General features: G+C 42.6%; 1 protein-coding gene and 1 long non-coding RNA gene across 5 annotated transcripts in view; one reads left to right on the top strand and one right to left on the bottom strand.

Annotated features, from left to right (window-relative positions):
- The window catches only part of SETBP1 (SET binding protein 1), a 270,005-nt gene that overhangs the window by 94,813 nt on the left and 149,087 nt on the right, over positions 1-26,105 (top strand). The gene's annotated exons all lie outside the window — the stretch shown is intronic.
- LOC115491138 (uncharacterized) lies at positions 1,484-26,105 on the bottom strand. The gene is made up of 2 exons (XR_003957098.4): positions 25,560-26,105; positions 1,484-2,311 (listed from the first exon to the last, which is right to left on the bottom strand). It is a non-coding gene; the product is annotated as an uncharacterized lncRNA (long non-coding RNA).

Genomic DNA, 26,105 nt, shown 5'->3' with positions numbered 1-26,105 from the left:
GTGGTGAGCACCCCTTATGCTCTTGAAGCAGCTTCTTGCTATGGTTGAATCTTGCTCTGATTGTGCCACCCTTTTCTTGCATAATTTTGATAAGTTTCTGATCTTTTCTTCTTTTTTGATCTTTACGAGTTCTTTATTGTACTCATCTAGGGTGACCAAATCTTATCCAGAGCTTGAATTATTAGGGCCACCTAAAGAACTGAGGGGTAAAGACTCTGTCAGCTCAGAGCCTGCACCCATAAAGCTGTTTTGTTTCAGCTGCTGGTGAAAAACTTGCTATTCATATAAGAAAGGATTTCATGTTTGAGCCAGGTCACTTTTCCATCATAACACATAATTATGGAACAATAAATAAGACCTCCCAATGTGAAGAATTCATAGAATCATAAAATCATAGAATATGATTTGAGTTGAAAGGGACCCACAATGATCATCAAAGTCCAATTCCTGACCCTGCACAGGACAAGCCCCAGAATCACAATCACACGTCCATATGCTTCTTGAGCTCTTTAAGGCTTGGGGCTGTGACCACTGCCCTGGGGAGGCTGTTCCAGAGCCAGACTACTCTCTAGGAGAGGAACCTTTCCCTGATGCTCAGCCTAAACCTCCCCTGACAGAAGTTCATGCCATTTTCTTGGCTCCTGTCATGGGTAACCTGTCTGCTCTCCTTCTTCCTCCTGGGAGGAAGCTGCAGACTGACTCAATAGGCCTGGGCAACTTACCTGGGTTATTGATTTTACAGAATAGAATCAGAGAATCACAGAACGGTTTGGGTAGGAAGGGGCCTTAAAAATCATCCAATTTCAATCTCTACGCAGTAGTCTCAGATGCCACCCACTGCTGGGTCAAGGTGCTCAGAGCCCCAGAGGTGTAAGGGTATTCCCTCTATCATCACACTACTGTGACATTCACTTGTGCCAGTGCAGTCCATAGATTTCTAAAACTATGTCTTTGGTAAATGACTGGACTAATTAACTCACTGAAATTCCAAACTACCTAGAAGGTGCTTTTGATGAGATCCCAAACTGAAGGTTGATCTGCTGTGATGGCTCTGGTCAGCATTTTGTCACCCATAGGTTTATCACATTGTCTGCTCTCTTTTGATCCAAAAAATCCTCTGATCACCTGCTTCCAAAGCTGTTCTAAAGGTAGCAGCCACTACAAGGCTGTTGAGATAAAATTTCTCTCCTGGTATTTTAACATGTAGAAGACTCAAAAATAAGCTTGATCCGTTTGTTATATTCATTGCCATTGTCACCCTCTTGCTGTAACTGAAAATGTTTCTATTGGTACAAATTGTAGTTAAATTGGCTTTGCAGAAAATATCCTTCTTACCACCTCAAGAAACAAATAAACAGAGATATATCCCCAGAGCAGGTTCAAATATAACATTTTGATCACTCACACAAAACAAACATTGGTATAATTCATTCATCCGTTAGTTTTTCTAGCCCCTAAGATAAGCACAAATGAGATAAGCATGAAAAGGAAACATGAACAAATAGGGCTTTTATGTAGAATAATCATTATAATAATTTTATATTGGGATGCAATGGCTTTAAAGGAAGAAGTGGATGGCAATACTTGCATTACACTGCACTTAGCCTATGTTAAAGGCCTGCACCAGTATATTAATTCAGTTGTTTCATTTATCTTTAGTATATCAGCCCATTCTTTTTCACAAAATATCCAATTAATCCTTATTTTGCACAACTTAAATGCTGTTGACCCGCAAATACAAAATCAGAGCTTACAAAAAGTCTCCAGCTGTTTGGCCTATGGGAATTTTGAGAATCCAGAAAAGCCTTTTTTTACTTTATTACTTTTGTGAGTACAATCATGTTGTTGAGAGACAATTCATATTAGAACACAGTCAGGGACAGCACCAACTGAGCAACTTGATCTAGTGGAAGGTGTCCCTGCCCATGGCAGTGTGCTGGAACAAGATGAGTTTTGAGGTCCTCCTCCAACAAAAGCCTTCTAGGAGTCTGTGACTTGTATGTCAGTGTTAATGGTGGGGCATTCCTCCTTGGTGTTATGCTTGTTGCTCTGCTTAGAGCAACAAAGCTCTAGGAGCCTGGGTCTCAGAGCCTGGTTCCTTCTGCTGTCACAGTCCCAGTGAACACAATTTTAAAATCTGGGTTTATTTCTATTTTGGGTGGAATGAGAGAAGGCTTGTTCCCTTGCTGTTGGAGCTGCTCAAGTTGAAAGTAGGGAAGCATCCTGTGGCTTGCGCAGCTGTGCTGTACCAACTGCTGCAACCTGGGAGAGGATTTCAGCCTCTGGTCTTGCAAACTTGGCTTCATACTCACTTCAGTGTGATTGTTAGAAATAAAAGAGAAAATAAAGAATAACATTCAGAAAAGTCAATTTAGCTATAAATAAATCACTTATATTAGCTACCAGTTTACTTAGAACATGCACTACAATGTTTTTCACATGCAACACTTGAAGTGCTGGCCTGTATAACCCAGTACAGATTTTATGCCAGGACAACACCCCATGTTTTATCAGTGTAATACACCAATAATAAATCATATGACACCTAGATTACACACAGTTTTGAGAATTAAGATGCCTTTAGGAATATTTTTTTTCCTCTTATTCTTATGTAACTGCAGTCTAGAATCATTGTTACTTCAGTGTAATGTTATCCATGTAGTAAAAGCAGTGTAACTTCTTCATGGTAACTCACCTATTTAAGGTAGAGATGACCACTTGTTGTTCCAAGGCTTTGTTAGGACAACAGTGTGTTTTTCATTTGGTGCCAAAGAGTTTTGATCATCAGTGAATGCATCCACGAAAGATATTGTGGGAGAAATGTATGTGTAAGGCACACGTGTAGTTATAGATCCAGGTTGCATCTGCTTAAGGTTTACTGTTTCACCACAGATCTATGTATACTAATCTAGATATAAAAATGTCTCCTAATAAAGCAAAATTTGTTGCCCCATCAGAGAATTTTCCCAGTATATATTCTCTGTATAGTTCTTGACTACTGGTCCTTGAGTTGAGCTCAGTGTTTTCAGGCCAAGATGATGCTATAATCCTAAATGACGGTATCTATTATTTTTCCTCTATATTTTCATAGTGGCTGTTTTTCACAAAGTCAGTATCTTTCACAAAGTCAGTATCCAGCTCTGTCTAAATAAATAGATATTACCTTATAAATCACTACCACAGGGGATCAAATCATGTACCCAGTTTTGCTGTCTCTTTTTCTGTTGATATTTGGCTCAATGACTGAGACCCAACCCCATGTTTACCAACTACTACTGATATTTAGCTCAGATATAGGTATTTGGTGTAAAGAATGGTCTGCCTTCTTTACCCAGCCAGGAGATTGACCTGTCAGCCCAGAGATTGGGGTTTACAGTGCCCTTTGTTGAGCTCTGATTACAACAGTGCTGGCAAAGCCACCGTTGTGTTTGGCACTTGTTGGTCCCGGATTTGCTCCACAGTGCTATACACTAAAATGAAAAACATCTGGTCAGCTCACATGCTCTATTTAGACTGGTTACACAAATTCATGAGATTATACAACCGAGACCAGCGATCCTATTTCTCCCTCTTCTGAAGCATTTAATATTTTGTCTTTAATCACACCAGACAGACAGCTGGCTGGTTCCCAGGTGGCCTTTCTCAAATGGTGAGCCCTGCTGCTTGACCGTCGGCACAGGTCAGTCTGCCACCACCTCGCTGCTCTGCAAGGATGCCTTGTGTCCTCCCTGCTTCCCTTCCTGAGCAATGGAAGCTTCTGCCAACAGACCAGCTGTGGAAGCTGGTGGAGTTCTTGAAGTGCAAGGAGCTTCTTCAGGCAGTGTATTGAGCTCGCTTGCTCCTTGGGTTCCACTATTTTGACAGTGTGGATCTTCCAGCAGGCAGGGCAGAACTGATAACCCTCAGCTGCAGCTCCAGGAAAGGCTATGGATTCCCTGACACTGATGATGATCCTGGGGAAAGGAGCACGGTGAATCACAGCAAGAGTTCAAATCAGGATTTCTGATGGCTTTGCTCTTACTGTCCTCTTTGATAATAAATGGCTCAAGCATGCATTTCATCAGGCTGCCTCTTCAGCTCCTGAGTGAGGAGGTTTCCTGCGCAGAGCGTTTATGAAAAGCTCATCACTGGAAAATGGCAGTGCTCTCTAACTGGCTTCCCACCAGGTTCATGGCAGCTGAAAATCAAGTTTAGTAGCTCGAGCTCAGTAAATTCATCTTTTAATTAAAATATGTAATTTAATGTTAGAGACCTCATTCTCCAAGAAGGGTACAATTATAAATGCCCACATCCGACCTCGATTGCTGAAAATTGGCATAGTGCCTCTATTAGGTTAGAGATAGCAAACCCAATCTGACTTATTGCTGTATCCCTTGCCAAGCAGACAGACACAGTCTTAATCCCAGATACAAAAATATGAGTAAATGGTCATTGGAGTTGACTTATTTTGCATGTGAGGTGACCAACACCCCAGTTTGACCACAGGGAGAGCTGTGGATTCTGAGCCCACACAGTGCCACATTGAATCAGCTGCCTGCAAAGAGATGAGTGGGGATGGCGCTCAGCAAGCAGTCCCAAACTCTGTATCTAGAGGCTGCCCAAAATTGCTATCACGGTCTATGGGATCTGATCAGAATTTCTCCTTCTTTGTATATGTGTCTTTCTATGTTTGCATATAAATAAAAAGCAGGTAAACTAACAGAAAATAATTAGTGCCCCTTATCTCAGGAGCCCAAGCAGATTTCTTCCACTTCCCAGTTCATGCCTCCTTTATAAGTGTTTTCTCTTTATCGTGTGGTAGACTCTGCTGAAATCCTGGACTTCACCAGCTAAGATTGAGGAATGGCTCCTTTAATTTGCTTGAAAGTGGTCCAGTCTTTGGTGTCTAGATAGCTCTGGTTCGTATCTTAATAATTTTCATGCCTTTGCATGAATTTTTAAAATAGGAAATACCCTGGTGAGCCCCTGGATCTTATTCTCTTGGCTGGCAGATTCCTGTCTCTATCAAGGCAGCCAAATAAATCTCATTCTCCAAAACCACAAGAACCTCCTCTTCCACACAGGGAGAGGAGCCTGAGCTTTAGCTGGGAGGTGCATGCACAGACATGTGTGCAGACGTGCAGGCATGCACTGTTTGATTCACTATTCCTCTCATCCCCCTTTCACCTATTAGTGTCCTCTGAAAGATCAGGTTACCTTGCCAGTGGAAATATATGAGCTCGTTGTGTGATATAGCACAACTGCAACAGCAGATCATATAATTTTCCCCCGAAGACTTGTTGCAGACTATGTCGAGTCATTTGTATTTATGACAGCTTGGGGGTGATTTAGTACGACCTCACTTTGATAAAAGCCATTTAGAGCTCATAAATATGGGTGACACACTGCCTTCTCGGCTGGAATTTTAAATGGAGAGCTGCATTTGCATTCCCATTGAGCTTTTATTGTTTAGGGGGTAAGGATGGGAAGGGACGAGGTGAAACAGGAAACAGAATGAATGTGCAAAAAGTAAAAGGGCCCTTGAGGAATGAAGGATGCTGCTGTGCTTAGAGTACCTCTAGCTTGAAGCACCCATGGTGGCCTTTCCTCCCCACACTCCTCCTGAGCATGGGACAATTTGAAGTTCTGCTCATCCCAAATTGGTCAGCAGGTAGGAGAAAGCGATTCTTAGGTTTTGGGACAACATTGATTTAGCATTGAGTTTTCATAATAAATAAAGAAATCTGCATGCCAGCAGGTTTACTTTTAGTTTGGTCCTTCCTGTTGTGTGCTGTAATTTTTACTTAATTTCAAGGAGCCATTTACCAACTATATTTATATTCTGTGCCCAGTTTATAAGGAAGTTGACAATTTATGGCCAACAATAAAAGATACTTAAGCCAAACATAGAGCTGTCAGATTTTATGCATGGTGCTTAAATTCATCATTGATGGAAGCAAGTAGGAAGATTGTTCCTGAAAAATTCTTCTTTTTTTTTCTTTTCCCTATAATTTCTGGTTCCCAAAGGAACCTAAGCATCACAGCCCACTAAATTTCTCACAGAGGTGAAGATCTTATTTTATAAAAGAGGACTCAAAAGATGAAGCAGTTTTCATCTTTGTAGTCATTGGCAGAGGCAGGACCTGAGCCTAGGTGGGCATCTTGACCATCAGGTCATCAAACAATTCACTCCCTGAAGCCACGAATTGTCCTGCTCTCTGGTTTTCCTTTCTACAGTGCAGGTCAGCAGGAATACTGGAAGCTGTTCTGGGTGGCTGGAGACTTATCTGACACATTCTTGGTTAGTCCTTAATGGTGTGATTACTCACTGGAGGTAGATAAGGACCATGATACTCAGTTTTGTGTGTAAAGCTATCCTATTCATGGCCTTGATGCTTGGGGATGAGGATTACCAAGTTAAACTAACCCAAATCTCTTTAGGAGCACCTATATATACATCTTTTTGGAAACTTATATGTGTAAACACTTTAGATTTTTGTTTAAAATCCTGAACAATGTCACCTCCGAAGATTACCTTTGAAATTTACTTTAGCATATACCTGTACATTTGAAATATATCAGAAAGATTTAAGCTGCTCAATTTTTAAGCTCTTTTTAAGCTTTTTGGAGTGCTCTTTATGAATTATAGGAATTTTTTTGAACACTATTTTTATTTTTGATGTCTAACAGGATAAAGCTGTCACAAAAGCAAAATAAATCTTGCCTACCTATCAAATTATTTTTATGGTGCAATATATCATTAGAATTGTGTACCAAATTATTTAATTTTATCCATAAATAATCAATTAATTGTGTTGAAATTCTTTTTGTCCTCTGGTTGGATAATGTTTACAGGTTGAACCTGCTAGTTCAGTTTAATGCTTACGGCAGCAAATCCAATGCTTCCCTTTAACCATCTTATTACTAAAAATTATTTTTATCACAACCTCATTATATATATGTAGACTTAAGGAGTCTTCAGAATTGCTTGTGGATGGTGGTGGACTAGCTCTACCCAGGAACTGATTCAGAGGTGGGGATGAATATAAAAAAAGGTGCTGAGGCTGCAGCCTGGTTCTGCTTTAGTCTCTGCTGGCCCATGGGCACCACGTGGGACACTCAAGTCTTCTGCTGCCATCCCTGGAGACTCCCATCTAAAACCTAGGCAACAGGATCCAGAGGAATTAAAAGGCAGTGTGCATTTGATTAAGAAAATGAAAAGAAAATCACAGTCCCTGCCCTGAAGATTGTACACTGTAATCAATGGCAGCATTAATGTGGAACTTCAGTGCACTCTGAGGAACAGTAAAACATGCATGATGAGACCCTGAAGATGAGACAACCAGTAAACTACTTGCTCTGCTTCAGCTTCATTAGCCATTAAAGCAGGATAATGGCACTTACCTTACCTTGACAGAGATTAGTCAGTCATCACTAACACAAAGTTATGGAGAGAAAAAAGGGGGAAAAGGAAAAAATAAAAACCTGAATATCCCTCAAATTTTTGCCTTAATGATGCTGGCAGCAGGTGAGGATGGGACCTGGATCATGCCACATGGTTCTGGTGGCCATGCTGGTTCTGGAGGGTGTGCTTTAAGATCCTTTTGGCTCCCTCCAATGCAGGATATGCCACAATTCCATGATTCTCAACAGGAGGGGAAGGAAAGCATTGATTTGGCCAGCCTGACCTTTTACATTTGGGGTTCAAATGTGGATAAGCTCCCAAGTGAGCCTGTTCAGAGACCACCGGTGGCCACCCTGAAGACATTTGTCTGCTCTGTCTAGAGCCCCACATGGCTGAAGCCTCCCTTGTCCATCTGTGCCGAGACCTCTCCATGGATGACAAAACAGAGGCAAGGAGCAGAAGTGACACTGCCATGCGGGCAGGGCTGTGTAACACCTGTCCAAATTGTGCCTGGTGTGAGCCACTGCCATTTATCATTATAAACATTTTTATTAAAAGTAGGTCCTAGAGCAAACAGATCTCTCAATGTGGCTTTTTTTATTAAATGAACTTGATTTGGTCTCTGCTGACTCCAAAAGCCAATCAACAAGCCCCCTGAATCTTTGATCCATTTTTCTACTTTTCTGTTCTCTGAAGACTCAATTTCCTCTCCTGTCATGCTTTTGGGGGGGGGGGGGAATACAGACTAGTCCCCCAGTTATTATACAATTATTTAGTGCAAGTGGTTTTTTTTTTTACTTGAATAAATTAGTTGTTAATTAAAGCTTTTTGATGTAGTGCGAAAGGAGTTATATTTGATGTATATATAACAGATGTATGCTGTTTGATTTATAGTCCTTTAGGGTACTGGTTACAGCAATCCCTTTCTCCCCTTCTCCCACAAAACACACACACTCACACTCACTTCAAAGACCATTAAGCGGTACTGTGTTTTCAATTAGAAGGAGAATATTTTTGCTGTTGTTTCCACTTTTCTCTGCATCACTTGAAAACAAGAAAGCAATGTTTCATCATTTTGGCCATTTTCCCCAGCCTACAGTCCTGTGGCACTGGCAGCAAAGACAGTTGTGAAAGACTCTGCTTGAGGTGATGGGTTGACCCTGAATGGGGTTCCCTAGCTTAGCACATTACAACTGCAAATAGGAGACACCAGCAGAGGATTTTCTCTGATTTTCACTTCAAGCAGGTTAAATTCCCATAGTGGGAAATGAGCCAAGCTTTCAGGTAATGCAGGAAGTGTTTGGAAGCTGTGCTATGTCTCTGGGTTGAAGCATCACTGTAGTCTTCAATCTGTGCAGAATTAGGGACCTGGGTGAATTTAAGCAGTTTGGGCCTGATTTCCTGATGGGAAATTAGGGAATGCAATGGGAAATGTTGGCAAAGGCTCTGAGTGAGATAAAATTTCTTCTAATCCTCTCCAAAGAGTGGATTAATCCAGTGTACATTTGGTGCTCTTACTTAGTTGATCAATTTACCTATCTCTAATTTCTTAGAAATTACTCAACACTCATCTGCTTAGCTACGACTGTTTCACACCAGCAGGGACCATATGCCAGGAGAGTTTCCAGGAGGATGTGGCATCTCAGAATGTTATCCCATAATCCCTTGTCTCCCTTCCTTACCAGTGAGGTGAAGAGTGAATTTAGGAAAGGACTTTTGCCAGTTTAACATGTCAGTCACACACAGGTTAAAGAGGAGATTTTCTGTATGTGGTGCTGTTTTCACTCAATTCCCAGCACTGTGTTCTTTGTCTCCAATGGAAGTGGCTGAGCAGAAATTCTTCATGCTCTTTTGTATCTGGACTTGTGTGTCTCAGAAAGGCAGTGGCACTTCCCAGACTTCTAGGATAACACTTAGGGCACCTTTTAGAGATGATCCAAGCTCAGATGAGCAAAGTAATAAGATCAGCTTCCTGTGCAGACAGAGAGAGAAAGCCCTGCTTCTCCAAGAATCTCTATCCTAGGCAAGGTTGTCCTAATGCTGCCATTTAATTTGCCTTAATCCAATGGAGGGGGGGAGTGGGTCTTAATTAATTGCCTTCTACTGCAGGCTCAAGAGGAAAACCTGCTTTGGAACAATTTAATGCAATCAAAATCTGCAGGTTGTGAGGCTGCTGGCAGAGCTCCCAGTTTGTGAGTAAATGAGTGCACATTTCCAGCTCTCAGGGATGGGTGAGGCTTTTCTGAAAGGGGGTCGCTGGAGGTGTGGACTCTTGGTGAACATGAAGGCCAGGAAAGTAGAGTGGCTTTGTCCTGTTCCCTGCTTGTCCCAAAAGAGCATGACTGTCACTGTGTCCTTGAATCTTTTCCATAACTCCTGAGTGCTGAATCAAATTTAAAGGAACCAGAGGATGGTGGAAAAAATTTGTTTTGAAGAGGGTGGTTGGAGAGGAACAGAGATGTCCACGTCATCTTTCTCCCTCTCTATCTCTCTCTCTCTCTTTCTCTCTCTCTGAGAACTAGAATTATTTCTTTTCCTTCTCCCTCTTCAGCAGTAATGGAAGCAGTAATTCCTGCCTACTTAACCCAATTTCTGGAGTCCCACATGTATTACATAGTTATTAATATTTTTCTAGTATGCTCATGTGGAGTTTTGTACGCTTGCACATTGTGGAGTTTTCAGGAGGGGTTCTAGGCCACTGAGATTGGCAGCAAATTTGGGAAATGCTCTTCCATTTCAATGTGATGGTGATTACTTTCCATTTTTGCTGTTATGTTACTTGTTCCAGTGACCTGCTCTGGGAAGAGACTATTTATCTAAGGATCAATTTGATATTCTAGTTCTCAGGACTGTAAAAAATGCATCTCTCTAAATTGCTGAGAGACTTTCTTTATGTTCTACAGTGTGTTGTTTTAGTAGGACCTATAGAAATACATTATTTCAAATGCTTAAATTAATCTGATAGTAGAGGAAAGAAGGAAAAATCATTCATGAGGCATTTATCTACCAGGTATTTCACAACTTTTGTCTATGTCCTGCTTTGCCTATTTGAGTTTAGTTGAAGAGTGAACAAAGAGTGGGTATTGAATTAGGAAATGTAGATTTTGAATAAGTATGGAAGAAAATACTTATTTTCAGTTGTATGCATGTCACCCTGCTGGAAAACAGGATAGATATCTTATGGATATCTGAATTTGTCTCATTTTTGCATTAGTAACTGAGGACTTAAAACAAAAAATATCAAGCTTTAAGTTAAAGAAAAGCAGTATGTGCTCAAGAACTGGAATAACATCTCCGCCAAGCATACAGGTTTGTGGAGCAATGAAAAGTTAAACAAGTTTAAAAGGATGAAAAGAGAACACCAGCATGAGAGGAGTGAAGGAAAACCAAGAAAGTGTGCAGAAGCCAGCAAGAAAGACAGCCTTGGCCCAAGGCAAGTCCCAGAGAGGACTTGGCCATTAAGGGTCACTAACTAGGGGGCTGGTGAAAAAGTGTCAGTGTGGTGGGGACAGCTGGGATCAAGGAGAGGACCAGGGAGGAGCCAACAGGGATGGGGAAGAGAAACCCTACTGTCAAAGGTAGGGCAAACTGTGTTCAGCTGTATCTGCCTAAGGTGTTGAATGGATTTACCTGAGGAGAATAATTCTCCAGCACAGGAAGGGCATAGACCTCCTGGAGCAAGTCCAGAGGAGGCCACCAAGATGATCACAGGGGTGGAGCAGCTCTGCTGTGAGGAAAGGCTGAGAGAATTGGGATTGTTCAGCCTGGAGAATAGAAGGCTTTGACCAAGTTGTGGCCTTCAGGTACCTGAAGGGAGCCTACAAGAAAGATGGAGAGAGATTATTTACAAGGTCCTGGAGTGACAAGTAAAGCATGAATGACTTCACATTGGCAGAGAATAGGTTTAGACTGGATATTAGGAAGATACTCTTGGCTGTGAGGGTGGTAAGACCCTGGCACAGGGTGCCCAGAAAAGTAGTGGCTGCCCCATCCCTGGAAGTGTTTAAGTTCAGGTTGCATGGGGTTCAGAGCAACCTGGTGTCACGAAGGGTGTCACTGCTCATAGCAGAGGGTGGAATGATTTTTAATGTTCTTTCCACCCAGGCCACTGCTTGGTTGTCCCTTTCCTGAATAAATAGCAGAAGCAGTTGGTAGGGGGAGAGTGACAGAGAGGTGGCAGTGACTTTGGGTAAATTAATACCCTCCACTGGAATGTGATTTAATAAATTTTGGAGACCTCCTTGTTTTCTTATTGATAAAGACCAGCAGTTTTAAATTCCTAATGTTTTTTATTATCAAACTTTCTCATAGTTTATTTAGTTCTCCTTTTTTTTTTTTTTTCTTTTTTTAACAAGCAGTAATATTCCTATTGGTTGAAAAAGAACCTTTGAATTTTGGCAGGGACAAAAGCCCTGTAGCCAAAGACCTGCCTTTCCCTGCTCCCATGAACCTCCCCTCTGTTCTGGCTGAGTTATGAGCTGCGTAAGATTAACATTCCCCATTTCTGCCTTGTATTTCTCAGGAACATTTTGGCAGCAGGTCTGAATCATAACTGAACAGGAATCTTCCACAGACCTGGGCCCAGAGTGCTGCCAAAGCAAAAACAGTAACAAGAGAAATCCCTTGGGGCTCGTGGGGCAGGTGGAGTTGGTGCATCACTCCCTGCAATTTCTCACTCTCAGAGGTTGTGGCAAATCTTGCCAACCAAACAGTGTGCACCTCTGGAGATCCTCAATGAAAGGAAGGATGGGTCTGCTTTTGGACAGGGCATACCCACTGTCTTCAGGCTCCTCAATCAAACAGCAAAAGAGTTAGGAAGTGCTGTCTTCATCCCCGTGAGTCCAGCCACGGTGCTGGCTGAGCACACACATGTTAATCCTATGGTGACCTGTCCTTCCTGTCATGTGTGAGGGAGTGCTTCGCTCACACTGCTGGGGAGGCACTCACTCCAGCAGAAAACAAGTTGACACAAATAGCCGTGAAAGCTGTGAAATTCCTGGTTTTTTGACACTTCCAGGGTAAACATGTTTCTTATTGCAATGGCCAGTGTAGTAAACAAGAAGAAATTGTGTGCATCTATACATGTATGTGTGCATATGTCGGATGACAGACATCTGGATGGCCATGCAAGCACCACCATATGGGATGTATTCATGTTTTGGCTTAGAAAAATAGAAAAAAAATTGCTTTGCAGCAGTACAATGTGGAGCAGAAGCAGAATCCCAGGTTGTGTTTTTTGGGGGGATTTTTTTGTTTGTTTTGTTTTGATCTTTTTTTTATGTTGTTTTTTTGTTTGTTTGGTTGGTTGGTTAGTTGTTTGGTTGGTTTTTTTTTTGGTTTTTTGTGTTTTTTTGAGGGAAACCTAATAAAAGTGAACATTTGCTGACAAACACACCAGAAAACTCCACATTTCCATAGACACACACGAGGTGCCGGCGCATTGGTGACGCTTGTTAAGTCGAGGCGCGGCTGCAGGCATCTGCATTTGCACCCATACAACAGTTTTATTTCCTTTTGTATTCAAAAGGGGTTTCCCCGCCTCCCCGCCCCTTCCCCGGAGCTGTGTACTCCGTTTCTGACAATGCACGGCTGCGTTGCTTGTTGGAGTGGCTGTCATTAAGCAATGCACTGATTATTCTGGCAGCTCTGCTACTCGAGTCCCCATGGACGAAGTCAGACATGGAGAGAATTGAATTTCGCCAAGGATGGGGCTAAAGGTCGTTCCATGCAGTGGACAGCTGTGCCTAGTCAAATCGAAACTATTGCTTCAAGTGTTACCAACAGAATAGCTGGTAGCTCTGTTGTCAGTTCATTTTCACTTGCATCCTGTTACAAATTAAACTGAAATTGTGGTGTGCTGAAGTAGCAGAAAGTCGGTTTTCTGCCAAGTGGCAATTCCTTATAGCACCATTTTTTTTTAAGTGCAGCCACTATAGGTCATTGCTAAGGGTTTTTGTGATTTCCAGAGATGAAGATTTAGGATTCTGATTTTCTGCCATGGGCAAAATTCTCATTAGCACCTGCTCTCATCTTCTAATCCCATAGGTTGAAAAGGAAATGCAAAGCTCTGGTAACTGGCCTCTTTTCTGAGCTCTGTTCACAAAAAATACCATAAAATATAGAATTGTTTTATGACATTTTCCATTTTTTCTTTCTTTTTCTTATTATCTTTTTTCTTTTTCTTTTTTCTTTTTCTTCTTTTTGTTATTCTTCTCTTTCCTTTCCTTTTCCCTTGTCCTTTTCCTTTTTCCCCCTATTTTTTCCCTTTTCTTTTTTTCCCTCTTTTTTTTTTTACAATTAGGATGTTTGAATTGAGATACAGTGCAAACTGTGAAATACTGTAATTCTGCTACAAACTCTCCTGTACTGAGGCAGGGTGTAGCAGTGAGAACATCTTAAGAACACTGCTTATATGCCAATATTCATTTCAGCCCTGCCCAACATCTTCCCCTGAAACACTCCTAAGTCTCTCCATCACCAAGACAGAAAAATGCCTTCTGGGTAGAAACACAGTTTCTCTCAGGATCCTCAATGGGTCCTAGCAACCAAGCTGAAAGCCTGGGACTTGACCACATTTGGAATAAACTTGCCCAAAAACATCAATGCTAATTAGCTCTTGTTATGAATGGATTAAGTGAGACACCAGCTGCAATGAGGCATTTTGATTTGGGCTGTGGCTGGGTAATGAGATTCACATAAGCTGGCTGGGGAGCTGTCAGTCAGCAAACAGTAGCTCTCTTCGCTGTGTTAAGGAAGAAGAAATTTTCTGTGTCCCATCATCTGTTTTGCTGTGAGCCTTTGGGTGATGTACCAGTAACCAAGCACAGCACTGAGCATGAACTGAAACCCTCCCCTGAGCCACAGCCACGCAGCTCAGTGACTTCAGAAACTCACTCCTTGTGCAGCTGAGCAACACTATTTTATTTATACTGCATAATACTCCTTTTTTGGTGGCCGTTAACATGAATGCCATCCTTCCCTTTGATTTGTGCAGGCTTTACCCCTAATTTCCAAATTGCCATTAGTGCTTGGAACACAGTTTGGGGGAAAATGTGATTTATATTGTCATGAATTTACCTAGAACAATAACAACTATAGAAAAGTGTATGCAAAATTGAATTAATAGATGAACGAATATGTGCAAATCATAGAGTCACAGAATGGCCTGGGTTGGAAGTGACATTAAAGCTCATCGTGCTTCAGACCTCCTGCCATGGGCAGGGCCACTTTCCACTATCCCAGGTTGCTCCAAGCCCTGTCCAACATCACCTTGGACACTTTTGGGGATCCAGGGGCAACCACAGCTTTTCTGGGCACCCTCTGCCAGGGTCTTCCACCCCCACAGTAAAGATTTTTTTTTTTTTAATATCTAATTTTAACCTACTCTCTTTCTGGGGGTGTGATCTGGGGTGTAGCTGGGTTAGTGGTTCTGGGGTCCCTTTCACAATAAGGAATACCCAATGATTTGTTTAGATGAAGTTGTTTGGTTTTCAGACCTCTGTTTTTAATGGATGAAACAGGAGGCAAACCCTCCTCTTCCTCCCAGATCTATAGCTTTCATGAAAATTAAATATTCAGACAGCAACTTTCTTAAATATGAAGAAAAACAAGGAGTAAAATGGTGGCTTGATGCTCCTGACATAGAGCCTTTATCAGCTCCATAAATAAAGGACATATGCATGTGAGGGCTGACTGCATCTCAGATTGCAATACCAATGTTTTAAAAGCCTGCTGACAGAGCATCTGCTTATTTCATTACTCCTCCAGTATCTTTGCAGGTAAGTCATGCATTATACAATATCACCTCCAGCAATGCATGAACAGAGGGGACAGAATGGAAAAATTCTGGATAGTCCATCACTTTCCTTTACCTTCCAGGAGAGGGGAACATAAGGAATTATGTACTCAGTTAATAGGCAGAATTATCAAAATAACACCCTGTTTTTTGTGAACTAAGATTTGCAGTTTTTAAAAAGAAAGAACTCTATCATGGTACTTTTTTTTTGAGTTGTCTGCTTGCACAGCAGAACAAAGACCATTTTCAGTAAACTGCTCAGAAAACATACTGAGGGGATCAGTATTAGTCAGGTGAAAAAGGAAGTGTCATGCTTGACTTGAAAACATACAGTGGTGAGTTTCAAGATCATACGGTGAGCTTTGACACTGCTACACAATTTTGAGGAGCACAGGTACAGATGCAGCCTGGTCCTGACTGTAACCTAATCTGTCCTGTGTTATCACCAGTAGTGTTAATTAGTGTCAGAGGGTTAGTGATCCCACTCTATTAAAGATTACCTTTAGAAGCAAAATTTGGTTCAGAGTTTGTAAAATGTGACTAATGGGCAAAGAAGGACAAATATCTCTCCAGACAGGTTTTTCAGTCTGCAAGTTCTTGTTACTCTCATGCTGTGTACCACTGCTGCACATCTCAAACGCTTCCTCTGGCTGTGTTGACTAAAAATATTGGATCTCAATTCCTTGTTTTTTTAGTAAGAGGTGATGTTCTCAGCCATGATTTCCAATTTGCCTGCCTGGTACTGCCTTGGCTCAATTGAGTCCATAATCCACCATTCCCAAGCCTTTCCTTTCAAATCTGCCTCCCTCCCTGGCCATGTGTTTTTGAGCCAATGTCCACATGAGTCTGCTTTTGAGTACCTACTGAGTTGTTTACAGGAAAAGACCCAGTCCAAAAGCAGTTTTGTCACTGAAGGAAAAGGTCAGCAAAAAGGATCCATAGTGCCATGTGACACTGTGGTGATACATTATGAGTCAATAAGGAATACTGGTCAATCTACATATATCTTCATATCTGTTGCTGGTGTTTGGTTTCTGGATTTTGGTTTTTTGGGTTTTTGTTTGGGTTTGGTTTGGTTTTTTTCTGTCAGAGATAGCAAAAAGCTTTGAGATATCAAGATGTTTATGTAAAATGGGTATCTGGGCCTCTGTCCATTCGATACCCACAAAAAATTATTTAGAAAATGCTCCTGTATCCAGCAGAGTAATGGATGAAGATGACAAAGAGAGCTATGGAAGCATCTTTCACTTCTGGAGTACAGGAGAATGTAGTCAGCAAAATAGTTTTAGCTATATAGACTTTCCTAATAATCATCCATCACTGAGGAAATGCCTTAAGACATTTTCCACAAGTATTCATTAGCTGTTGGGTTTTTATAAGCTTGGTTAGACTTTGTACACTTTCTCCCACCATTCTGTCATGTTTGCTCTTGACAAATATTCCAGCAAGCATGTTTGCACGCAATACTGTTTGTGGAGGCTGTAAATACTGGAGAATATTCCTGAATAGTGCCTTTAATATTCCCACTGAAAAACTGCTTCCAGAGATTGTAATGTCCCTCTGTTCAGGAGACAAACACCACAGTGTCATGCAGCCATTTAACAGCCCGTGAACTGGGAAAAGATCAAGAAGAGTTTTTAGAAAAGAATTTCAAACACGTTTTCTTAGGCAAACAGCAATCTGCCAGTAGTTCACAAATCAACACACTGAATATGTCAAATGCCTGTCTGTTCCCATTCCTGGGATTTATGGTCATGAACAAATTTTGAAAGCAAACCCAAGTATTTTATTTGCTATTCTCCTCAGTTTCAATCTGTGGAAGAAAAGAGGCGTTTAAGAAAAAAATCTAAAAAAATTCTTCCCTTTAAAATAGCTTCCATAACATAGTTTCTTATTAACTGATCTCTAAATAAGAGACTCTTGCTCTTGACTCCTGTTTAGATGAATTACTTTTACAGCTTTTCTTTTTGTGACAGTCGTGAATTGGTCAATGTTTGTATTAAGCTTTTCTAAGTGCACTATTAAACAGGAAAAACTTCAAAAATAAATAGGCTGACTGACTCAATGATAAATTGAAAAGAGGGGAAGGTGTGTATTTTTAGACAGAAGAATCATCATGGAAATTGTCCAATTGCCATGCATTTTGAGAAAGGCCATGTGGAAAATGCTTCAAATATGTACCAGACATTAGCTGCTGTTTAATAAATGAGACTGTGCTTTGGGAAGAAAAAAAAAAACAACAATCAAGAATCGCATTTCATCAATGTCTATCTAGTCCTAAGGCTTTCCTAGGAGCTACATATTCCTGATAGTGTTAGAATATTTAGGTTTTCCTTAAAAATCCTTTAAGTTCCTCTTGTCAACATGACTGGAAAGCAAGCTTGGATATTTTATCTTAGCCTTAAATGATAAAAATATATCGGCAATGAAAATTGAAAAGAAAAGGGAAAGAATCCTCCTGGACTTTTGTATTGCTTTGCGTTTTTAATAATAAGACTGTTGTCAGTTATTAAAAAACTGATTGAGAACAAATAAAATCCCGCTTTTTTCCCCCTGTTTACACAGCAGAGGATCATTAGTGTGAATGGCTGTTTCAGGAGAGGACAGATCGCATTTTCATGGTGTTCCTCTAAGTGGTTCTTAAGTTCTCTTTGTGGGTGGAAGTTCAACCCTCTGCTTTTTCAGTCTGACAGACATCAGGGTATGCTGGCAGTTCCAGGACAAGCTCCTGAAGTTGCCAGGCACAACCCCACATCTATGGAAACCTTGTGATATTCAACTGAAGGTGAGGCTAAGTGCTCTGGTGCTGGCTGGCTCCAACTCTCAACAAACCTGCACTCCTCCGAGCTGTGCAAATGAGATAGCAGTATCTGTCTCACAGGGGGTGTTAAGAAGCTTAATTCATTAGTGTTCACAAAGTGTTTCTAGATCCTCAGATGTAAGGCTCAATAAACAGGCAAAGTATTACTAATTGCCAGCTTATACTGAAGTGTAAAATAAAAATAAAGATGGTTTGAAGAAAGAGGTGCTGAATTTTCTGGTAAGCTGAATCGGTCTAGTGGCTGTAGTTAAACAGTTTAAAATTTGATTTTACATTACTATTATCTGAGAAATCTCCATTCATTTATATTGGTGTAATATTTGACCTCCTGTTTACTTTGGGGAAAATAGGAGTCTGCAAGTGGGGCCTCCTATGGTAAAGAATAAATCAAAGGCTTAATTCAAGTAATCATTACTTAATTCAAGTAATGGAATGAATCTTGCTTTACAGAACATGGCTGCAATTGTGCTGTTCAATTTAAACTAAAATATGTCAGCAAAACTACCTTGCACCTCTTTGTGGCCAAGGAGAACAGCATGCTTCCAAAGTTTAGAGCATTTCAAAGCATATGGGTGGATATTTTTTGTTTGTATGGTTTAGTTTCAAGAGTGGGGGGAGTTTGTCCTTTTCGTACAGCCCTGGCAGGAAAAAACAGACCATTTTATTTAGTTCTTCCACTTTCTGAATTTCCTGCAATGCCACAGCAATATCATGCTTGGGTTCCTACTTAACTTTTTGTTGGCATTTTGGAAGGTATCAGGAATAGGAGTAAGTTGGCTAACTTGTGCTGTTTGTACTTGTAAGTTGTGTTATTTATATGCACTTTTCTGCAAAGCCTGATTTTTTAGAACCATTCCCTCTAAAAGGCTCCTTCAAAAATTATTCACTGTAATGGAAAGAAACTTACTTAGTGCTCTTTCAGTCCTTAAGAAACACCACATTTTATGTTTTTCTGCCTCAAACCACACTGTTAAAAAAGTAGTGGATAACCATTTCCCACTTGGCCTCCAAAGGGTGAAATCCTCATCTGGTATAAATTGGCATAGCTCTATTCAAATCAGAGCAGCTACATTAATTCCTTCCAGCTGAGGCTCCAGCCCTTAAAATGCCAGCAAGGAGAGCGAGTTTTGCACAGGATGGATTTTCAGGCTGTGTGGAAGGTTTTTCTGTATAACTTAACTATGTGTCTAGGCTCAGGGCTGTGGGAAACTGTCTGTTTGAAATCTGCAGCATACGCAGCAAATGCTTTGGCAGTTTGAGTTAATGCCTTTTGAATTCAGAGGTTGTTTACTTTCAGCTTGAATGTGGATTTGCTTTCAGCCTCAGTGGGAAATCTAACACAAGAAGTAATAGGACAAGCCATCTGTCCAAAAAGCTATGAGAATTCCTGGTTTTGAACCAATAACGGCGATCAGGGACAAGTTCACCCTATGTGTAATCTCTGCCAAATTATTGGCATGCTCCTTGGATTTCTGACCTGGGACCCAATCCCTCTGGAGCAGTGTGAGCACACATAGACTATGGGGAGGAGACCTGCAAAATAAGCATGGTCAACATCCCTTTCCAATGGTGGCTCCTGCAAATAAGCATTTTTCCAGCCCTCTCTTCCTCTGCTGTGATTTACAGCCCATTTTGGCAGATAAGCTGTGCACCTGTGAAGCAGCCGCTCCACCATCGCTGCGGCCCCTGCTCCTCAGGGAGCAGTAAACAGCACAAGTCAATGGGAACACCCCAACTCCTGCCAACATTTCCTGCAAGTAAATACCAATCCATGTGTTACTCACAGGCTAGAGAATACTGTAATAACTGGATTGATTGGGTCACTTTTTCTGAAAAGCTCAGGGGCAGATTTCAGCACTCCTTTGAGAGTCCAGATTTTTTTACTTTAAAGCCAAAAAGCCATGTCTCTCTCCCACTGTGTAAACTAAGAAGCTACACAAGAGCCAAGCTTTGGGGAAAAAAAATCAGTATCCTGCAGCATTCAGCAGGCCACAGTGGACAGATTTTACTAAGAGCACAGCATGTGACAGGTGATGGAGCTGTTCTCCATTCATAGATGGGGACATGAATGGGAACTTGACCCTCGTGCACCTGTCTTGGTCACCCACAAGAAGTGCCATCACCTTCAGTGAGAAAATAGTTAGCCTCAATATACTGTGCTGTCTAGGAGGCTGTGTTCTTGTTTTGGAAGCCTCTGTGGTTTAAAATCTTGGCCACAGATTTTTCTCTGAGTTTGTCCATTGTTTCTGTTGACCTGAATTAAGTTATCCTTGCTTGGACCAGCTAAAAATATGAGTCTTCGTCGCCAAACCACTTGGGTGAGCTGAAGATCATTGCTTGAGTATTTAATAAATAATAGGGAAGGCAGAGAAAAAGACAAGAAGAAACCATTTGGAAAGAGCATCATCTAGTCTTTAACAATAAAACCTTCACTGCATTATGAAGTGAATCTATAGGCTTTAAACCTTCATCAGGTGAATGGCTCAGGAGAACAGAACATCTGGCAATACCCTTAGAAGGACAGTAGCCTGATTTCAACCTGCCCTACACACAGAGCAGCATTAACTCAGGTACCCTGGTGTAAATCCAGCCAGAGGTCAAACCCAGCCCTGCAGCAGCCATGTTTGTCCAGAGGACTTCATCAAAATAGCACCATTCAGCATTCATTCCAACAGCACCAGACTAATTTACCTCAGCTACACCTGGATTTCTGAAAACTGGAGGGCACCAGATCATGTTCAGACATGACAAAAGAAGTGTTTTCTTTCTCTCTTCTCTGTCAAATCAGGGCTACTTGCAGATTGAGTGGGGAAATAAGAATCTCTTAAAAGTTCTTTTTTTTTTGGTTTATTGATTCAATAGTATTTGATGGCTAATAACCACCCTTGACTAACAGGCTCATTTGAACTTGGAATGCTGTGATCTCTTATGTTATTAAATCACAGAATAGCCAGTTTACAGATAAGTAGCCTGCTTAAGGTGGGAGAACTCAAGACTTGTCTTTTCTTAGGAAAACTATAATCTTTTTATGCTGTTTTTAGGGATCCTTCTCTGTAAGTTTTCCATAGAATCACAGAATCTTCATTTCCTGTGTACTTGCACAGTCACAAGAACAAGGATGGCTTGAAATTAAAGTAGCACAGTTCAGCCTTCTTAAATTAAAAACTTTTTAATCAGTTTTTTTTTTTTTTTTTTTTTCTTGGAACCAGAGGCAGATGAGCCAAAATACTGTATAAAAGAAGAAGAAACCAAGCTGGTTTTGTTGTATTTTTGGCATGGAAAATGGCTTTCAGAGATACTGGAAGTCATGCAAGAAGAGTGTGTTCTTAAGAGACTTCTAGCCCCTGCTCTGAAGACTGAGGGCTTTAGATAAGAGTCTGCATGTGGGGATCTTTATCCAAAACAAACCACCCAAAACTTTTGTAGTCTCTAATACTGATTTCCTCCTCTGCATCTCTCTGTGCTGCTGCTCAGATACACAAGTTCTTCAAGGCATCCTAAAAGCTTTTCTTTGCCTATAACAATTTAATTGCCTCTTGTCCAAGATTTTCTCCTCTGTGAAGAAAAAGAACGTGATCAAAATGTCCTGTGCTGCCCAAAGAATTTCCTCTCCTCAGCCTCACTGCACACACCAGGACTGTTTTCTTTCCCCTTCTTCTTCGCCACATCTCTGCATTTTGCATGAATGTTTCCTCTTTTTTTTTCCCTGCCTGGAAAAATCCAATGTCTCCTCCCACTCCCCTGGCAGTATGGCTGACAGATACAGGGAAATCAGCACAGTGTCAGCAAAAGTTTAGCCCTGCAGCTGGGACCTGAACTTTCAGTGGCAGAGCACAGCGCTAGGTCACTGCACTAAAGCAAGCCAGATTGATACAAATTTGCTTGCTCACCCTGGAAAGGGAAGCATCAGAAGCCAGTAAATAAAAAATCTTTAGGCACCTTCTATTGTGAGCTTTGGCTTTTTTTTCATGGGAAAATGACCATGGAGCATATATTCAGTGTCATGACTCCCAAAGCAATGCAATATTTGGGTGCTCTCTGCACTCAGGGTGTGATATTGCACTGGGGCATCATGGATTTTAGAGCTGTTGAAAATGGAAATGGAACGTGTGGACTCAACATTCTGCACATGGTATGAAGTTTTCAGCTGTGAAGACCTGTACGATCACGTCTGCCAAGAGCTAATGTGCTCAGAAAAAAGGATGCTAAAATATTCCTTCCCACTCCAATTTGCAACTGAGAACTTGCTAGCCTGTAATATCTTTTATTTATAGCACCTTTTGACTCAAAGGATCTGAAAGTGCCTCTCTCTGGGAGTCACTTCAATGATACCTGCAGGCAGGGCTGTTTTTCTGCAGATGACTCCAGCTGGGGTATCAGGGCCTTCTTTGCCACGGACACATGTAAGGAGCCCCCTCTGCCTTACCAAATGCCAGCACTTAGTAATAAGGGCTAGAGGGAAGGGCAGAAATCTGCCCTAATAAACCCCAATAATAGCAAACAGAGAAAACAGACATATAAACCCTATGGGAGAGAGCACTGAGATGGTCATTGGCTGGCTTTGGAAGAAGACATTGGGAGGCAGTATGGCCAGTGCTGGGTGATATCCTTATGCAAAGAGCTTGGGATAGTAAAACCACATCTCAGAAGAGGGCATTTGGTGGCCCTACCTGGTTAACACTCCACCCAACCTAACCAGATCCATCTGTGTTGTGGTGGCCTGGAGAAACTCCGACAGGGACCCTACACAGGGTATGCATCCCAGGGATGGAGGTGCTCCTAAGGGGACAGAATGGGTTTAAGTCCTCAAACTCACACATCCCTTAGTGAGCACAGTCATAGCAGGGCATTCTGCTCATCTTAAGTCCACTTCAGCATCTGCCCATCAGCTGCTTCCTGCTCAGCAGCTGGCTGAAAAGGACCAGAGGACCAGGGGACCAGCTCCTCCATGTGGCTCCTGGCAGCTAGAGAGGTGTCACCCAGCCCTCCTCTTCCTTCCTGTGCTATCCCTGAAGGCCAGGGAGGCAAAAGCCAGGCCCAGCTGATAGGTTTACAAATCCAGCCCATGATTTCTGCTTCATCCACAGCCAGGCGACATGTTGCCAAGACACATATTAGGCAGCTGCTCAGGACACTGCTGTTTTGTCTGTACCACCCTGAGCATGCTGCCTGCCTGCCTGCCTCCCACTCTGCCTCTGCAGCCCCCATATCAAGCTGGTTGTTTTGCTATTCCCTGCGGTGGCCAGAACATATTCAGCAAGAGCCAGCCTTTTTTTGGCACTTCTGCTGGGTCTCCTGAGGGATTTGCCACAGGGAGGGAGTGCCCATCTGTTTCAGCGTCCTCTAAGTCCTGTGCTTTCTAAGGCATCCTGATGTTTCTCAGTGGACAAAGCCATTCAGGCAGTCTCATGAAAAACTCCAGGGACACCAGTGGCTGTTTATGTGGCTGCCCTCTGTCCTGGGTCCCCAGCCAGGTCTTCAGATTAATACACTCATGTCTCCATGATGAAATCCTCAGCACATCTCTCCTCCCTCCATGTCCTTCCCAAGCCATCCTCAGAATCAGCATTATTATATTTTAGTCTCCAAATCTTTTTCCTCCAGGCACCAGACAAGGTGTATTTGATCTCACTTTATCTCTGCCATGCATATGTCAGTGTCTGAAACTCTGGTTTAATAGGAGTCACATCACTGGATGGAAGTTGGCTCTCTCAGGTCCTTTCCATGGAGAACATGTGTTTTGCCTCAGTCTTTCACTACTTTTCAACAAAAATTGACTCCTCCCTCCTTTGAGGAGGGGGCTGGGGTTAGCACCCTGGCAGCCCAAGGGTTGTGTTGCCTGCTTTTAGAACAGCTCTCACTCTCTCCTCCTCCACCTCCTTAGGGGAGAGAATATTCTTCTTGTTTGTACATTTGAGGTTTTTTTTTCTTCCTGTTCTTGGTCCATTGAGTATTACATCATGTAATGCTTCTTTAGAGGCCCCTTCCACAGGTGCTGCTTTGGATTTGGGGGTGGGAATTTGAGGGATTCCCCCCGGAATCATGGAATTATAGAATATTCAGAGTTAGTAGGGACTCACAAAGGTTATAGAGTCCAGCTCCAAGAATCCACCACGCACCTGAGAGTGTTGCCCAATGCTCTGGCAGCCTTAGTGCCTTGAGTGCCCTACCTAAGCTGCCTGTTCTAGTGCCTGACCATCCTCAGAGGAAGAAAACCTTCTCCTAATACCCAGACTATACTTTCCCTGACACAGTTTCACGCTGCTCCCTCAGGTCCTGTCACCAGAGGGAAGGTGGCAAGCATATGGACAAGCCCTGTCTCTATGGAAATACTAAGAGAGAAATAGGGACAGGAAAAACATAAAAACAAAAAAAAACTTAAGAGGGGAAAAAAAATATTTGGGAGGAGGACTTTTAAGAGGAGAGAAAAACAAATCAAAGCTGGTGCCAGGCTGGAACCAGCAGCTGGTTGCCAGCACAGCAGGCTGAGAAGTTGTTGGTGGAAGCACTCAGTGCCATGTTTGGGTTTCTTTTAAAAAAATACAGTGCGTCTCTCCCGTGCTATTCTGCCTCTGCTTTCCTCCCGGCCCCACAAGCAGGAGGAGGGACTCAGCTGCCCAAGTCAGGCTTGTGTTCGCAGCGATGCCGGGGGATGCAGACATGTCCTGCCCTGTCACACGTGTGTGCACACACCTGCGCGCCCAGGAGCACAGGCAGCTCCGAGCCGGAGCGGAGCTGCCAGGCATCCTGTAGGTGCGCTCCCCGCTGCGGCGAGATGCCAGGGCATTGGCAACCATGGCACGATCCTTTCTGCCGATGCGGGGGAAGGAGGTGGGAGGGCTGGGGATGGAGGAGAAAGGAGGGGTGGAAGGTTATAATGCTTGGCTAGAAAAATTTAGAGGAGTACAAAAGAGAGCGCGATGAAAGGGGGTGGCGGCGGAGCGGGGGCAGGAGGCTGTGAACTGGCTGCCGTGGAGGTGGAAGGAGATTTATGTTTGCCGAGTGGCTGTGCTGGGAGCGGGCTGGGAGGGCGTGGGGTGCCGCAGGCAGGGTGGGGGTGCTGCGGCGAGCCTGACAGCCCCGGCAGCCAAGCAGCGGGGCTTTATTTTCTTCCTTTCTTTCCGCCTCCCTCCGCTGGGCGCTCGGAGGAGAAGGCGAGACAAAAAGCTGAACCGGTGCCAAGAAGGAGCTGCAGCGACCCGAAAATGGCACTCTGCGCCGCACTAATATTTCGAGGCTGGGCTGTGCTGGAGAGCAGGGAAACGTGTCAGGAATGAGAATGGCTGAGACTGTGGGGCTGCTGGCCGGGCTCAGGAGTGTCCTCCCTCCTCCCTGCTTCCCCTACGCCTTTTAAATGTGACCCCTTTTCTCCTCCAGCTCCCCCACCACTTGCAATGATATTCAAGAGCTCTGGGAAAGGGAGGGGATCTTTGCTGGGGACTTGGAGTGTAAAGGGTTTCATCCCCTCCTTCCAGCTCTGTACCGGGGAGTTATTTTTATTTTTTTAATTTTTTATTTCCCCTAAGGAGGAAAAGAAGACTCTCAGGGAATTTTCTTACTGTTTTCCTGTTGCCCTCGCTGTCCTCCTCCTCCTCCTCATTGCACCCGTCAGGCTGCTGTTGTGGGTCTGTATCTTGATGCAAGGTGACTTGTAGGACACACGAGTCTCTGCTGCAAGGTGCAGTGTCGCCTGCGTTGGTGTTTCCCTCCGTTTCTCATTTGCTGGGAGATGAGGCAACTTCCAAGCGGCTCCACGGTTCCACTCAGCTCCTGGTTGATACAGTGGCGCTGTTTGTGCTGCAAAAGCCCCTTCCTGCAAAAACCTGTCTGGATAAAATAAGCAAACAAACAAACATGTAGGGCTGCAATTGCATCATTTTGAGATGTTGGCTCTTTTGCAAGAAGTGGAATGGAGTTTTGTGGTGATTTCTGACTGAAAGGGAAACTGCCCTCTGTTCATCCCCTTGTTCTTCCATTCACAGGCAAGAAAAAAAAACAAACAAACAAACCACTTCTTTTTTTTTAATATTACTTTGATTTTTTTTAGCATTTTAAAAATTATAACATTGTAGTAGTTCCGTAGTTGAAGAGAATATAAAAATATC

Source organism: Taeniopygia guttata, chromosome Z (genome assembly GCF_048771995.1).
Source record: "Taeniopygia guttata chromosome Z, bTaeGut7.mat, whole genome shotgun sequence".
Lineage (NCBI taxonomy): Eukaryota > Metazoa > Chordata > Aves > Passeriformes > Estrildidae > Taeniopygia > Taeniopygia guttata.
The sequence above is the reverse complement of the archived record's forward strand: the minus strand, read 5'-3'. Positions and strand labels throughout refer to the sequence as shown.